Genomic DNA, 16,375 nt, shown 5'->3' with positions numbered 1-16,375 from the left:
TTTATTGAGTACTTGAAAATAACATTTTTATATGTATAAATTGTATGTATTTATTTGATATGTAATATATATTTTCTTTACTAACTTTGTATACTATGTGGAAATCTGTTATTAGTTCTGAGTTTATACACTATATCTGTTTGTTTACTTAAAATATGTATGTAGAACTGTTGATTTCCCAAATAAAATAAAATAAAATAAAATAAATACCATTGATTTATTATTTTTTATTTGTTATGATTAATAAAAAAAATTTATAACTAGCCCAAGTGCCGGGTTACTGCGAACGAAGCCCAAATCTCTTCCTCCAGAAATAACTAGAGTATTCTCGTTTTACAAAGGACCGAGTCTCGCTCAGCAGAGAGTAGAGTATGGGTGTCTCTTTACAAAGGGGATAGTATTGATGAGAGAGGAGTTGCTCTTGTATGACGGGATACGGCTGAAAGAGTATTGAGACAAAATGAAAACCCAATTTAAAAATTCAAGTTTTTTTTTGTTTTTTTAAATTTATTTTTGAAACCAACACAGTCATAGTAATAAACAATACATAAATAATAACAACAAACAAAAAGACCAATTGAACAGAGTTATGCAGAAAGCAGCAAGAACTGGCTGACAGGCGTCTCACGCTTAGATCAGCTACGTCTACGGCGAGAGGAAAAGTTATTATACCTCTACGCAAACAGCGCACTAAATTTGGTGAACGCGCATTTGCGGTCGCAGGCCCTATGGCATGGAATGCTCTCCCAGCAGAGGTGCGAGGCTGTGAAAGTGAAGTGATGTTTCTGAAAAAACTTAAAACCCACTTGTTCTCTAAATCATTTGAATAAATCCGTAGCACGTGACAACAAAATAAATTATTTTAATTAAATTACAAATTTAAAAGCTTCAATTAAATTAACTTAACAATAGAATCACCATGTAAAGCGCCCTTGAGGTATTTTATTACGAAAATGGCGCTATATAAGTTATCCATAATTAATTAATTAATTAATTGAAAAGTGAAACTGAGATAATAGCACCTTTGTAAAAAGAGTGAATAAACAAATCTCCACAACAGTAGGAATGTTTTTGACGTTAACAAATGATAAACAAGGAATATATTAGTTTTTTTTTTACATTTCAAACGAGAATTTAATTATGTATTTAACCAGTTTTAATGATTTCTAAATTCGTTAATATTTTCTAGTGCTGTGGGTGTTTTCTGCAAATTGAGAAATACCGTTTTTCTGATTGATCCCATTTTCAGAAGGTGATTAAAACAAGTTTTTGTATGAAAGCGGTCTGGCTGTTTTTAGCAGAACATAGAATTGACCTTTCTGCGCCCGATAACATCAATATCTCATTTTTCAAAATTGTGGACTGGCTGCTTTCTGCATAACTACGTTCAATTACGGGTTTTATGTAGGAACAAAAATATTTTTAAAACGTACAGTTCGCTAGGGGTGAAAGGAAGTGGGGTGAGAAAAGTGGGAAGGAAGAGAAGAAGAATATATGGTAAGTAAATATATAACAATGAAAAAAGAGATAAAAATGTAAATAAATGTACACATACAACATACATACATATACATTCACACACACACACATCCATATATATACATACATACATACATACACATCTATTTATCTATTTGACACTTTATATACATATACAATAAATATACATATAAGGGCGGGCATATTGCCTTAAGGCAACTTCTTCCTACCTACCCAAACCGTTCAGTTTGAGAAAATTATAAATACATGGACATATTGAATCTTACAATTTTATACAAAAATTAAAAGCAAAGATTAACAAAAATAAATATAAATATTAAAAAAAATAACACTATACTATGAAGAGAGGAAAGGGGATGGGAAGTAAAGAAAAAGGATAAAGGAACAATTTAAATATTTAGATAGTGACATTTCAATCTTGACTTAAATGTAAATAAAGAAGGGGCGTCTCTAACATTAGAGGCGATTACTAACATACACATCACTGGCGGCTCCTGACCGAAAACATTGGCAGTGCATTTCTTTACATTTTATCAACTTGTATATTATTAAGTACAATAATATTACAAAAATATGATAGGTCTGACGTGATAAACTAGCAATAGTGTGACAACCCGCGCATCGGAACCAGAAACGCTAAATGCGCCCAACATAATACGCACGTTAGGTATGGTTAGCTAAATTCGTACTAATATCACGTCATTACGCATGTTCAAAATGACAATACAAACGAACTTCAAATCTGCGCATGCGTTGGCAATGCCCGGAATATGTAAATTATCTTCTCCCTCTAATGCACAATTCATCGGTATGAAGCGTTGTCTGTCTCGCTCAAGTGACAATTTTAGGAGGTATGATATATTTTTTACTACTTCGGGGTAAAAGATAGTGCAAAACAGAATACGCACTGGGACGATTACGCATGCGTAGACAAGATGATAAAATCGTCCGCTAGAGTCGATTTCGCTAGATCTTTTGGCGCTAGTATTGAATATTATTATGCTTACTAGTATAATATTGCAACGAATCCCTGTTTCTTTTTACCTTCTTTTAACATGTTTTTACAATCAATAAAATTACTAATTTATTTACACATTTTTTTACAAAAAAAAACAAAAAAAAATCATTTACAGGAAGTTTACGAAATATAATAGATATAAAGAGTAGCGTTCTTATATAAAACAATCAAATGTCCACACATAAATTACTGTTCTTCCATTTTTTTTTATCTAACGAATGAAAAATTCAAAATATACAAATTCTTCAAAATAAGGCAATGAGGATTATACTCAAAAGAAATATCTATTCTAATGTAGAAATAATGCACAAAGAAATTGGCTTGCTCACAGTAAAGCAACAAATTAAATATATTGTAGCAATTTTTATACATAAAATAATTAAGGGGATGAATATAATAAAAACAATAATAAAATTCAACCAACAATGTCATACATATGAAACAAGGGGTAAAAAAAGATAAGATTACCAATGAGGAGAAAAACAGAATTTTAAAACTCATTGTACAAGGGATTGAAGCTAAATGTACATTTAATTTGAAAAAATATGTTATTGAGAAATTTGACAAAAAAAATGTAATATTATTAAAAGTTTATATTAGTTCTTAAGATGTTATGAACTTATTCAATAAAGCATAAATAATAAATAAATATACAAACATGAACGTGCATATACAGGGTGTTTTCCTAACCCCGTCACATCCGAAACCATAATGAACAGTATGGGCAAGAAGACATATTAGCACATTAAAAAATATATTTAGAACGAAGAAAATTTAATTAAAAAAAACAAATGGTTGCTTACTTCTGTAGGGGAGAAGCAAGGAGGGCGCGGCCGCGCTGTTGAATGTGTATCAGACTCCCCCCTCCCCCTCCTCGTTTCTCCTCTGCAGAAGTAAGCAACCATTTTTTTTATTTTTTTTGGAAATTTTATTCGTTCTAAAAAAATATTTTCATGTGCCCACATGTCTTCTAGCTCATACTGATCATCGTGGTTTCGGAAGTGACATGGTTTAAAGAACACCCTGTATATATACACATACATACACACATGAACATATACCCATACACTAATGCACGTACTTACGCGTACATATATAAAATGAATAATAAAATAATGAACACTAATAAGTAAAACGATAAAAAAATTGTAACCAAAAATTTTGCTCTTATGACGTCTCTATCGCAATCTTGATATATTTTTTAAAACAGTGTTTTTTTATCGTTAAAAAGATCTATCGCGCTAAAATTTTTATCACATGACGAGCATACTCGATAAACGTATTCATTTTTACCCAGATTTGATTGTTGAAGAGATGTTGAAAAAATATGATTCAGTTTACTATGGAACCTGGGTATTCTAAAATTTATTAGTGATAATAGTTTAGCAGAATCAATTTCGTTATTAAGGATTTTATATAAATACACCTGGGCCTCGATTATGATGGGAAGATAAAGACGTCATACCTTCACCTTGACGGTATAGTTGAAGATAAATTCCCTCTAGCGATTAGGTACATCGATATGAATCAAGGGGAAGCGTACGTCACGGTACACATATCTACGCTCTAAAATGACATTGCTTCAATATGACGTCATAGTTGAAGATAAAAGTCTCCCGACCGACTACAAAGGTATAGTATCGATACCCCACCATCAAGTTTTGATGTAAGTACATCATTTTATACCGAGGAGTCTAGGACTCCTCGATACGTTTATCTACGCTTTAAAAGTGTCAATAATATGTTCCACCGAGCAATTTTTCCTTTAATTATGATTTATTAAAATTTTTAACCGTTTTGAGGTTGGCACTTTTTTTCTTAAAAGCCTATTTAAAAATATGAGAGAGAAATAAGTAAGTTTTGAAGTCGAATTAAAGTCACTTTAATAAAACGAACGCCTAGATGTGAAAGTAATGTCGCTCAGTTCTCTCCTATTAACAAATAAGAGTATTTAGGCGTCAGACACAGATTATATGCGTCAGAAAGTTACCAGTCTAAAAAAATAATTTATTTATTATATTTTTTCCATCTGTTTTACTATCTTTCCGAGTGTATGTATCGAGACGTTATAGAAGCCGGCATGGTAGTCGATCGGTAGAGATCGGTAGATACATACAGATTTCCATAAGTCATGCAAAATTCATGTTCAAGCGAGCAATTTTTGTTTGAATTGAAATTTATTGGAGTTTATAATCAGCACAGTGAGCAGTTTTTACTAAGGAAGCCTATTTAAAATATAAATAAGAACTATTTGAAATGTTAATGACGTAAGGAACGCGGACTAATTGTTTGCGGTCATTCCATTGGCTAGTTTCAATCATATGATGTCGATATGACAAGTAGGTAGAACATACCGAGGTAAGATACACATAGTACAGAAGTTAAGTATACCGTCTCGATATATACAGATGAAGGTAGCGTTCATAATCGAGGCACTGCTCTTGAACAATTCTTCGATCATTAAGAGAACTAATTCCAAAGTATTTTGCTGCATCTACATTAATAGGAAAATTATTATTTTCTTTGTAATTTAAATGTTTAATTAATTTGTTTTGGATGTTTTCAATATTTTTTGTTTGACAATCATAAATAGGAATCCATATAATTGAACTGAATTCGAGTGTATAAAAAATACAATATTAATAAAATATTTATGTCAATACTAAATGGCTTTGACACTCGAATCACAAATCCCAGCATTTTATATGCTCTTTAAACAATATTAGCAATGTGGCTTACGGCTTACATAACTCAATCTCCCGTCCAAAATCAATCCTAAATCCCGGATTTCATTAATATTATTTAACAAAATTCTGTGATTCTGGCTATATGACCAGCCCAGCTCCATTACTGGTGGCAGCCCTATGGACCACATCGGTGATCTTTGTTCTCGCTCTAATCCATGTATTGGTATATAGCCAGAATCACAGACTCTAGATAGACCAAAAAAGTCCTGGAATGGCGACCCAGAACGGGTAGAAGTGTCGGCAGGCCTCAGACAAGGTGGTCTAATGACATAAGACGAGTAGCAGGAAGTGGTTGGATGCGGTTGGCTCAGGATAGGGAAATATGGAGACTAAAGGGGGAGGCCTATGTTCAACATTGGACAAGAGACGGCTGATGATGATGATGATGATGATTTAACAAAATCTGAATTAACATTATATGCATATGTTATTTTGTTAAGTTTACGGGTGAAAGATATAATATTCTTAATAGGAAACGAGGTCTGATCTTTAAACAAACATATTTCCGTTTTGCTCCCCGGATAATAGCACTAGAGCAATGTTTTTTTTATTTTTAAACAAAAACAAACAAACCATCACGCCGTTTCCCCGTAAGGGTAGTCAGAGAGAGTAGAACGCCACATCCCCCTGTCTTTGCATACAGATCTTGTTTTTTTTTTACAATATACATAAGAGGTAAAACAGAGTATTAAAAAATAAACGATAATTACATTGCAATGAAATACAAATTAACAGTAAAAATAGTAAACTAAAATCTCACAAAAGTATGGCCTGTTCGTGGGTATACAAGAAATGTTTATGAATTTTCGCTTCTATAATAAATAGACAGGTATATTATTTTTTTGTAATATAAGAAAGAGAAAAGAAAATATTCTGTAAAAGATTATAAGGTACTTTTTTATTTTATTGCAATAAAAAAATTAAATAAAAAATATACCTAATTATTAAAGGGTAACAAAATATATCATAGAAAATAGAGTTAATATCTTTAGTTTGAATCCAGGATAGTGCGTGATTTTGAAAGAAGGAAAATTTTAAAAGTTTGGGATCAATAAAATATTTTGACAAAAAAACAATTTTTGGCCTATAAAATATGCATGTCTCTGTGCGAGCCTCGTTTTACAATGTGGTATTTCTAACACACGATTCCTTCTTTGACTTATCTATTTGAATTACTTAAATACATATTGGTTACTAAATATATATTTTAAACATCGAAAACATTATATTTGTCTTCATCTACATTCATGCATCTCATGCACGCGCGCCGATTATTTCGACTTTTGTATTTTATAATATGTCCATCTTCAAGTATTTGTTAGATTTGGTCATGCCATGTGTTTCTCGGTCTACCTCTATTTCTGCATCCATCAACATTTGCCTTGTGAATATTCTTAGCCGTTCTTTCGTTGTCCATTCGCTCTACATGTCCAAACCAACGCAGCACCCCTTTCTTGATTCTGTCGATAATGCATGTCTCAGCCGTACACAATTCACGGATCTCGACATTTGTGCACCTATCATACATCGTTTTTTTTTTTTTTTTAATTCATTTACAATTTTTAAAAACCCGTTAGGGTTACATTAGAAATTTTATATTGTCTAGTCATTATATGTCTCGTCTAGTCTAGTTAGTTCAGTCATCATGTGCTTTTTCAGATTGATTTAAAATTTGTCTCCAGTAAAAGTTTTCAAATAGTAAGGTAAGTCGTTGTAGTGTTTAAGTCCATTATATAGTATTTTTGACTGTTCTGTGTTTGTCTTTGCTTTTTCAATATGATAGTGTTGTTGTTGTCTGGTGTTATATTTGTGTATGTCAGCATTTTTGACTAATATTATGTCGTCGTCTTGTATGTTTCCCAGTGTTATTTTGTGCACAATTTTTAAGGTCTCAATTTTAGTCAAGTAGTTTATGTCAAACTGGTGTGTTTTTTTGTACAGTTCAGACGTAGAGGTCAGGTAGGGTAGGTTGTATGTTAGTTTAAGAATCTTATTTTGTTGTCTTTGTATTCTTGTTATGTCTGTCTTGTTACCTTTACCACACATTCGCCTGAGGGGTCGCATTTCGACAGCATTCAACATTCAAGTTATCCATATTTATTATTTTTATTATTTAGACGTACGTACATACTCAAAACATTTTTACTTTCGACAGATTCAAAATTTAAAATTTATTAGAAAAATCTTCCCGCTTATTTTGCGCAGACGTTCAATCAATCCGCGCGAATCGCGAGCGAATTAAGTCTTTACGAGCCGGTGATTAAGCGACACATTGGCAGTCTGATGGCGTTGGAGTTATGTCGTTCCGCGGTGATAAAGGCCGTTTTGAGTTACAAGCGTAACGGGAGACGGAAGAGGTCTTATTACGTCATTACCCCCCCTCCTCCCCCACCAGTACTCATCCCGTCTGCCGTCAGAAGTGAAATTGCCATTTCAAATACTTTTTACACTTTTCAAGCAAGACAGTGTTTTAAAAAAAAATAATATTTGAAATTTAATTTATAAACCCTTACGGATTTACATTTAACAAAATATTTTTGTTCTTCTTCTTCTTGGGGTGCCTTGTCAGGTCCCCCCGACGTTGGCGATCACTACAGCAAAAGCATCTCGGTCCTGCGCTACTTTTGTATTCCGCTGCCAGGACAACTGCTTATTGGATGTACTCGCCATAGTGATTCCTGGGAAAAGATGACCAGAGTGGTCTCCCGTTGTCTTCTCTGGTGGATTTTTCTGTCGGGGTTACCTGTTGGTTCTGGTTTGGAGGCGCCAGAAACTCGCCTTTCATCCTCTCGCTATCTGCTGTGATCACACCGTTATGAGTGTGATCCCATTGCCCAGGGTTCGTGACGTAGACGCTAACGAGTTGGACTAGTCAGTAGTGTTGCCGGTGGAATGCAACTGGGCGTTCGCAGTATTTTATAGAATCACACCCTCCAGCAAGATGTGACTCACTGCGACCCTACTGACAGTTTAAACCCCCAAAAAGATAGTTTTGCTTTTTTAGATTCATATTTGTAAATGGTTATATTTTTAACATCTTTTGTAAAGGTTGTCTGAGTCTTTTATTTAGTTTTGTCTGGTAGTTTATTGTATAATTTCAGTCCCCGGTTTATTAGTCTCGATTGTCCTTGTCTCATTTTAGAAGGTTGTATATAAAATTGTTCTGTAGCTCAATCACAAATAACTATCGGCGTGCTCAAAAACATGCTAAGCATTTGAGCGATCACAATGAACAATAATGAGTAATCTCTAAGTCAACGCTCGTGTCGGTCTGTTTTTTTGTTTTCCTCGTAAATAAATAGAGTTCACTGGCGAACAACCAGCGTTTTTATTATTATTATTATTATCATAGATAACTAAAATAGCGCCATTTTCGTAATTTAATACCTCAAGGGCGCTTTACAAAGTGATTACATAAAGATATAAATTTAATTTTAATTTAAGAAAAATAATGTACTTTGTCACCACATGCTAAGAATCTATTCAAATGATTAAGAGAACAAGTGGGTTTTAAGTTTCTTCCGAAACATCACTTCACTCTCACAGTTTCGGACCTCTGCTGGGAGAGCATTCCACGCCGTAGGGCCTGCGACCGCAAACGCGCGTTCGCCGAATTTAGTGCGCTGTTTGCGTATAGGTATAATAACTTTTCCTTTCGACGTAGATGTAGCTAATCTAAGCGTAAGACGTCTGTCAGTTTATCTGGAATGCAGAGTTCCCTTAGATATTCTGGAGCAGAGTTGTGCTGTGACTCAATAAGCTAACAGAGTTTGTATTCCACCCTCTGTGGAAAACGTAGCCAGTGCAATTCCCAAAGTAGTGGAGTGATATGACTGAACTTAGAGATTCCAAAATAAAGTCTCGCTGCGGCATTCAATACAGCCTGTAGGCGAGTCATTTTATTCATTGGTAGACCTGCGTAGATACCATTACAATAATCGACTCTAGACACTACAAACGCATTTATTGATTGACGGGCGGCATCAACTGGCTAATTATGTATTTACTATAAAAAAATCTACAATAATATATTGCATTTGCAAAATAGTCAGGAGTATCTAATACAAAAAAGTGAAAATTAAATTACAATTACTATGGCGACTGCGTTTCTTGACATTTGGCTTGCCAGCCGCCGGCTAAATGCAATAAAAAGCTTAATAAATAATAAATAAATAAAAAAATAAAAATAGCGGTTTTGGAATATTTTCCATATTTACACCGGTGAAATTTAAATTTGTGATTGCGCAGCAGGATTATACGTCGCGAAATATAAATATTTTGACATTTAATATTAGGTGTTCACGGATGTTGCATTATGATCGCGAATACGATAAACAACCAAGGTGATAAATTGTTATGACGTCGCTTATTAGCACGTCGATGGTTATTTGTGATTGAGCTACTGGTATTCTCGTATTGTGTCCATGTTTACTACATTTTTTTCAAGTTTAAGGTCTTTGTCGACAATTACATTAGTGGTTAATTTATTAATAAATTTTAAGGATTCTGGTTGAAAGAGTTCAGTTACATTTATTTCAACAGAGAGGGAAAACATTTTTGAAAAGGGAATATGGAAGTCTAGGCATTTACAGGGCTTATGACCTGTCATTGGCTGGTTTAAGTGGCCACTTTACAAACTGAATAACATTTTAGACACTGTGAATGAGTCTCACGTTTGCATGAAAAAACTGATAAAATCGATTCGATCTGTACATGATCAGTTAAGCTAGGGTTTCCTAGGACAGCGATGCCCGTATCTTAACGGCCGTAGTGAACGGTGATGCGGTGGACAGCCGTCGTAGTGGTGACTAGAGAGTGGTTTTATTTTTTAACGGTGTTATCAACACCATTTTTATAGGAAACCACTCTCTAGTCACCGTTACGACGGCTGTCAACCGCATTAATGTTCACTACGGCCGTTAAAATACGGGCACCGCTGTCCTAGGAAACCCGAGCTTTATCGGTAATTTCCCATCACTAGTGACATTAGTTTGGCAGCTGTCAATTTAATCAAGCTATATTTTAAGTACTATAGATTCGTGAGTACCTCGATGGCCTCGTGGTGTAATGGTTAGTGCATTTGCCTACCTTGCAAGAGATCTCGGGTTCAATTCCTGACATGGTTAATATGAAAGATTTATTTAAAAGGGTATTAACATACTACAACAGAGATAAAGAATATTTTAGAGAAGGTTATATAGAAATTTAAGTATCTGCACGGCCTATGACCTGTCATTAGCTGGTTTAAGTGGATTTGTCTACAAAAATTCGGACAAAAACAAAATATTGTTGATAAATCCACCTGTTCCATAAAGAAGTATAGAAATTGAAAAAATACATTTTTAGGCGTTGTCTAGTACCTATGTAGGTAAATAAAATTAATTACATAAATCTCTCCCGCATAAATAAAGGTTTCGGCTCTTTAACATTACAAACATCAACAGATGAAAGAATTGAAGGGATATAGATGTTCTGTTTATATGTATTTCATTGCTATGTAATTATCCTTTATTTTTTAAATATATTTTTTTCGTCTTATGTATATTGTAAACAAACAAAAAAAAATAAAATAAAAAAACAAATAAAATATGGGCAGAATGGTGAATGTTACACAGTATGTAAAATGGCCACTTAAACCAGCCAATGACATGTCATAAGCCCTGTAGATGCCTAGACTTTTATATAACCTTCTCTAAAATGTTCTTCATCTCTGTTGTAATATGTTACTATTAACAGCTCCCCAGGAAGTTAAATCTAGTCCTTGTCTACAAAAAAATTACAAACTCAAACTAGTGTTATTAGAGGGTGTTTTTACTAGAATATTTCCCAGTCCCTGGACCGCTATCTAATGCGTAAGACTGATCATCTTGCCTTCATGTAACACAAATGATCAAGATACGCTGCGATTGGTGTATTGTATTGTAGTGAATTGCCCTATGCACCATTAGGCATTAGGTGCAGAAAGAGAATGATGATTATGAGTTATTTAGTCTGTCGAGCGCACACATACGATATTGCCTTTTTTTATATGTATATATGGAAAATCGGAAAAGAATCTAGTGATCTAGGTAGGATAACTTGTGGAGTTCCGCAGGGGTCAATCCTTGGTCCACTCTTGTTCCTTATTTATATTAATGATATCACTAAGTGGGGGTTAAAGGGGACTCTTCAATTGTACGCCGATGATACTGTCATTTTTTATCATAATAGTAACCTAAAAGAACTAGAAAAAATAATGAAGACAGATTTCGATAGTCTTGCCGACTGGATGCGATTAAACAAATTAAGTTTGAATATGAAAAAAACATCATATATGATTTTTGGGAACAAACAGGATTTGAAAATTAATATTTCTCTAGGAACTGGCTATATTGAAAAGACCAATGTTACTAAATACTTAGGACTATATATTGACTCTCAACTTTCATGGAAATACCAATATGAACATGTTAAATCAAAAATAGTACCCGTAACTGGCGTTTTGCATAGACTTCGTGGTCTGCTTCCTCACTCTGTTTTGTTTGCCGTCTATTACGCTATGATACATTCTCACCTATCCTATTTATGCTGTATTTGGGGTTTCGCTAACAAAAACCAGATTTCTGAGATTCAAGTTCTTCAAAACCGAGCTCTGAGAAGCATTCTTGGTTTGAAATGGGATTCCCATGTCAAGGATATTTATCGTAACACAAAAATACTTCCTTTCAAGGTAATGGCACTGTATGACATCACTAACACTATTTCAAACATCATAAACTTTTCTGCTCACACAAATTTAAAACTTACATTTAATCATGAAATTCACAACTATAATACACGACATGCAAAAAATCTTCACATTTCTAAATTTTGTTCCACGAAGTTCGGCAAAAGGTCTCTGGAATACATTGGTCGTATACAATTTAATAAACTGCCTGATGACCTTAAAAATGAAATGTCGAGTGATAAATCTTAAAGACCAGAAATGAAGACCTATTTCTTGAATCTTTTTGAAAGTGATAGTTTTTAGCTCAGTTTCTGTGAATAGTCTATATATTGTGTTTTAGGTTCAAATGTTTTTCTTTTCTTTTTTTAATATTAAGTTCACAGAATGTTTAAATGTTTTTATTTTCTTTTTTAATATTAATTTCACAGAATGTTTAAATGTTTTTCTTTTCTTTTTTAATATTAAGGTCACAGATTGTTTGAATGTTTTTATTTTCTTCTTTAATATTAAGTTCACAGATTGTTTAAATGTTTTCTTTCCTTTTTTAATATTAAGTTCATAGATTGTTAAAATTTGTTAAAATTTTTATTGTTTAAATGTATACTATGTATTGTTACAAGAAATGTACTATTTTTTTTATGTACCGTCCCAAATGAGTTTTCTCGTACAACTCCTGGGAATATAATATCATGATATTCATGTCTTATATGTTTTATAATAAATAAAAAATAAAAAAAAATAATATATTTATACACGCGTAATATTAAGTTCATAGATTGTTAAAATTTGTTAAAATTTTTATTGTTTAAATGTATACTATGTATTGTTACAAGAAATGTACTATTTTTTTTATGTACCGTCCCAAATGAGTTTTCTCGTACAACTCCTGGGAATATAATATCATGATATTCATGTCTTATATGTTTTATAATAAATAAAAAAAATAAAAAAAATAATATATTTATACACGCGTAATTTTTGTTACCCAATAAGTTTAGAGACTTTTTAAAATTTATTTTATTTTATAAATTTATTGCATAAAATTAGTATACATATTTAATACCAGGGAATCTATATAAAACTAATTAATATAAAATGAAATCGGAGTGTTTTCTGTTTATGATAGTCTTCATCTAACATGGCTCAGCCTGTTCTAAGATGGAGATTTTCTATCTTTAGAGCATAAGTAGTCCTATACTAATAAAACAATAACATAAAAAAACTAAAACTTCTTAATTATAAATGCCTAACTAATCAAATGTAAGAAATTAAAAATCGTTATAATACAAATATCACGCATATATATATGTGGCAAGAATACATGTTACTAAGACATAAATAATATAGTATAAAATATAATAAAAAAACGTCTTTGAAAGAAATGTAACTATGACTGAATGTAAGATTGTAGTAAATGGAGATAGTTTGAAACAGGTCGAAGAATTTGTATATCTGGGTAGTATGTTTACTAGAGATGGAAATATGGACAAGGATATTGAAAGGAGGGTTAGTGCCGGTAACAGAGTTAATGGTGCCTTAAAGTCTGTCGTAGCAAATAAGTGTCTATCGCAAGAGGCTAAATTAGCAGTTCATAATGGAGTTCTGGTACCAACCCTAATGTATGGAAGCGAAGCATGGAGTTGGAAAAAAAGGGACGAAAGTAGACTGAATGCTGTTGAAATGCGATCCCTCAGGCGAATGTGCGGAAAAACAATGTATGATAGGTGCCCTAATGTCGAAATTAGAGCAGAATGCAAGGCTGAGTTAAGCATTATCGACAAAATTAAGAAAGGTCTTTTGCGATGGTTCGGTCACGTGGAGCGAATGAATGATGAAAGAACGGCTAAAAAGATTTATGATGCGAATGTGTCTGGTTGTAGAAGTCGAGGAAGGCCGAGAAAGACATGGCATGATCAAGTACAACAAATTCTTGAAAGTGGTAATGTGAAAAGTCGGAATAATCGACGTGCGTGCATGAGAAGATGTATGAATGTGAAGGAAGCAAAGGAAGTGTGCCAGGACAGAGTGGTGTGGCGTTCTATCCTCTCTGCCTACCCCTCTGGGGAAATGGCGTGATGGTTAGTTAGTTAGTTAGTTAGTTATAAAAAAACAAATATAATGCTTTGAAATACATAAAAATATAAATAATATGTGTATCAATTATATAAAGTACTACGTGTTTTGATTTACATATATTTTTCAAAAATATCTCACGCTTCACTATTTATATGTGCAGTCATTTTTATTTTAAAATTTGTTTTACATTTTGAGTCTTTAATATTTGGCAATAATTCATTAAATATTTTTGGAGCAATTACGTTAAATTGCTTTTTACTAAAGGCGGTTGATACAAATGGGACAATACAGTTCATTTGAGTTGCTGAACGAGTGTTTATATTTTGTTGGATTCTTTTGACCTCACTTAATTGATCAAAAAATTGAAGTAGTAGGCACCTCACAAACAATTGTCTCAGGGAATAGAGACAGTTTTTTAAAACATGTATTTTATTTGTTCATTGTAAAAAGCGACGATAGATGAATTGCCCACGATTATTTACCAACGCGCTGACCACTAAACTGCACAGCTATTTTTAATTTCGCGTTAATTTTGTTTTATTTATAAACCCATCAAAGGTATATTATAAAATCACAATCCCACAGAAAGATATGGGTACTTTGGCTGTTTTTTTCTAAGGGCGAGTACCTGGATTCAAAAAATGAACAAGGGGAGAAATCCGGCCTTCTCATTGGTCGGGCGTCGCCTAGCAACGCGTGCTTTTGTCTGGCGTTTTCTGATTGGGTGAAACAGGCTAACCCCTAACGGAATGGGCGTGGCGAACAACCTTGAATTTTCGACATAAAAATAGTTGAGTACCTTCAAGGGTGTCCAAATAGATTGCAACGGGGAGGGAAAACAGTTTTGAGAAGGGAATTTGGAAGTCTAGGCATCTACAGGCCTGTCATTGGCTGGTTTAACCCAGATAAGCTCAATGATGACCGACCGAAACTAGATTTTAAGCCATGGCCGAATATTGGCTGCTGTTCTAGTTTCGTCCGAAACCGGAAGCGAAAATTATTGAAATGAGTTATAAGTCACTTCAATACATCTAAAATTAGGCGTTTTTATTGTTTAAACTTATAAGTTCTTTGAAATAGGAGTTAAATAAAATAAGAGGCATACTAGCAGTTTACAATGGTGCTCTGGTGCCGACGACCTAATGAATGGGAGCGAAGTATAGAATTGGAAAAAATAGTTATGAAAGTAGGTTGAATGCTGTCGATACGCGATCTCTCAGGCAAATGTGTGGTAAAACGACGTATGATAGGTGCACAAATGTCGAGCTCCGCGCATTATGTAAGGCTGAGACAAGCATTATCAACGAAATCAAGAAAGGAATGCTGAGCTGGTTTGGACATGTAAAGCGAATGGACAGCGAAAGAACGGCTAAAAGGATCTACGATGCGAATGTTGATAGATGCAGAAAACGAGGTAGACAGAGAAAGACATGGCACGATCAAATACAACAAATTAAAGATGGGCATGTCAAGAGTAGAATATGTAATAAGGTGGAATACAAACTCTGTTGGCGTATGTATAAGTCACTTCACAACACTGCTCCAGAATATCTAAAGGAACTCTGCATTCCAGATGAAATAGCTGACAGGCGTCTTACGCTTCGATCAGCCACGTCTACGTCGAGAGGAACAGTTATTATACCTCTACGCAAACAGCGCTCTAAATTCGACGAACGCGCAGTTGCGGTCGCAGACCCTACAGCATAGAATGCTCTCCCAGCAGAGGTGTGAGGCTGTGAGAGTAAAGTGATGTTTCGGAAAAATCTTAAAACCCCCTTGTTCTCTAAATCATTTAAATAAATCCGTAGCATGTCATAACAAAATAAATTGTTTTTCTAAAATTACAAATTAAAAATATTTAAATTAAATTTCTTTCTTTTGTAAAGCCCCCTTGGGTATTATATAATGGCAAATAAGTTATCCACAATTAATTATTTATTTATATATACGCCCCATGGGCATTTTTAAGGACATATTTATACACAGAAAAATATTAAGAAAGCAAAGTAGTTCTAGTTCCAACTCTAATGTATGGGAGCGAAGTATGGAATTGGAAAAATAATGATGAAAGTAGGTTGAATGCTGTCAAAATGCGATCCCTCAGGCGAATGTGTGGTAAAACGATGTATGATAGGTGCACAAATGTCGAGATCCGTGAAGTGTGTAAGGCTGAGACATGCATTATTGACAGAATTAAGAAAGGGGTGCTGCGTTGGTTTGGACATGTAGAGCGAATGGACAGCGAAAGAACGGCTAAAAGGATCTACGATGCAAATGTTGACGGATGCAGAAAACGAGGAAGACCGAGAAAGACATGGCACGATCAAG

This window comes from Micrasema longulum, unplaced genomic scaffold (genome assembly GCF_059751315.1).
Source record: "Micrasema longulum isolate JH-2025_06_02 unplaced genomic scaffold, ASM5975131v1 h1tg002827l, whole genome shotgun sequence".
Taxonomy (NCBI): Eukaryota; Metazoa; Arthropoda; class Insecta; order Trichoptera; family Brachycentridae; genus Micrasema; species Micrasema longulum.
This window is presented reverse-complemented; position numbering follows the sequence as displayed.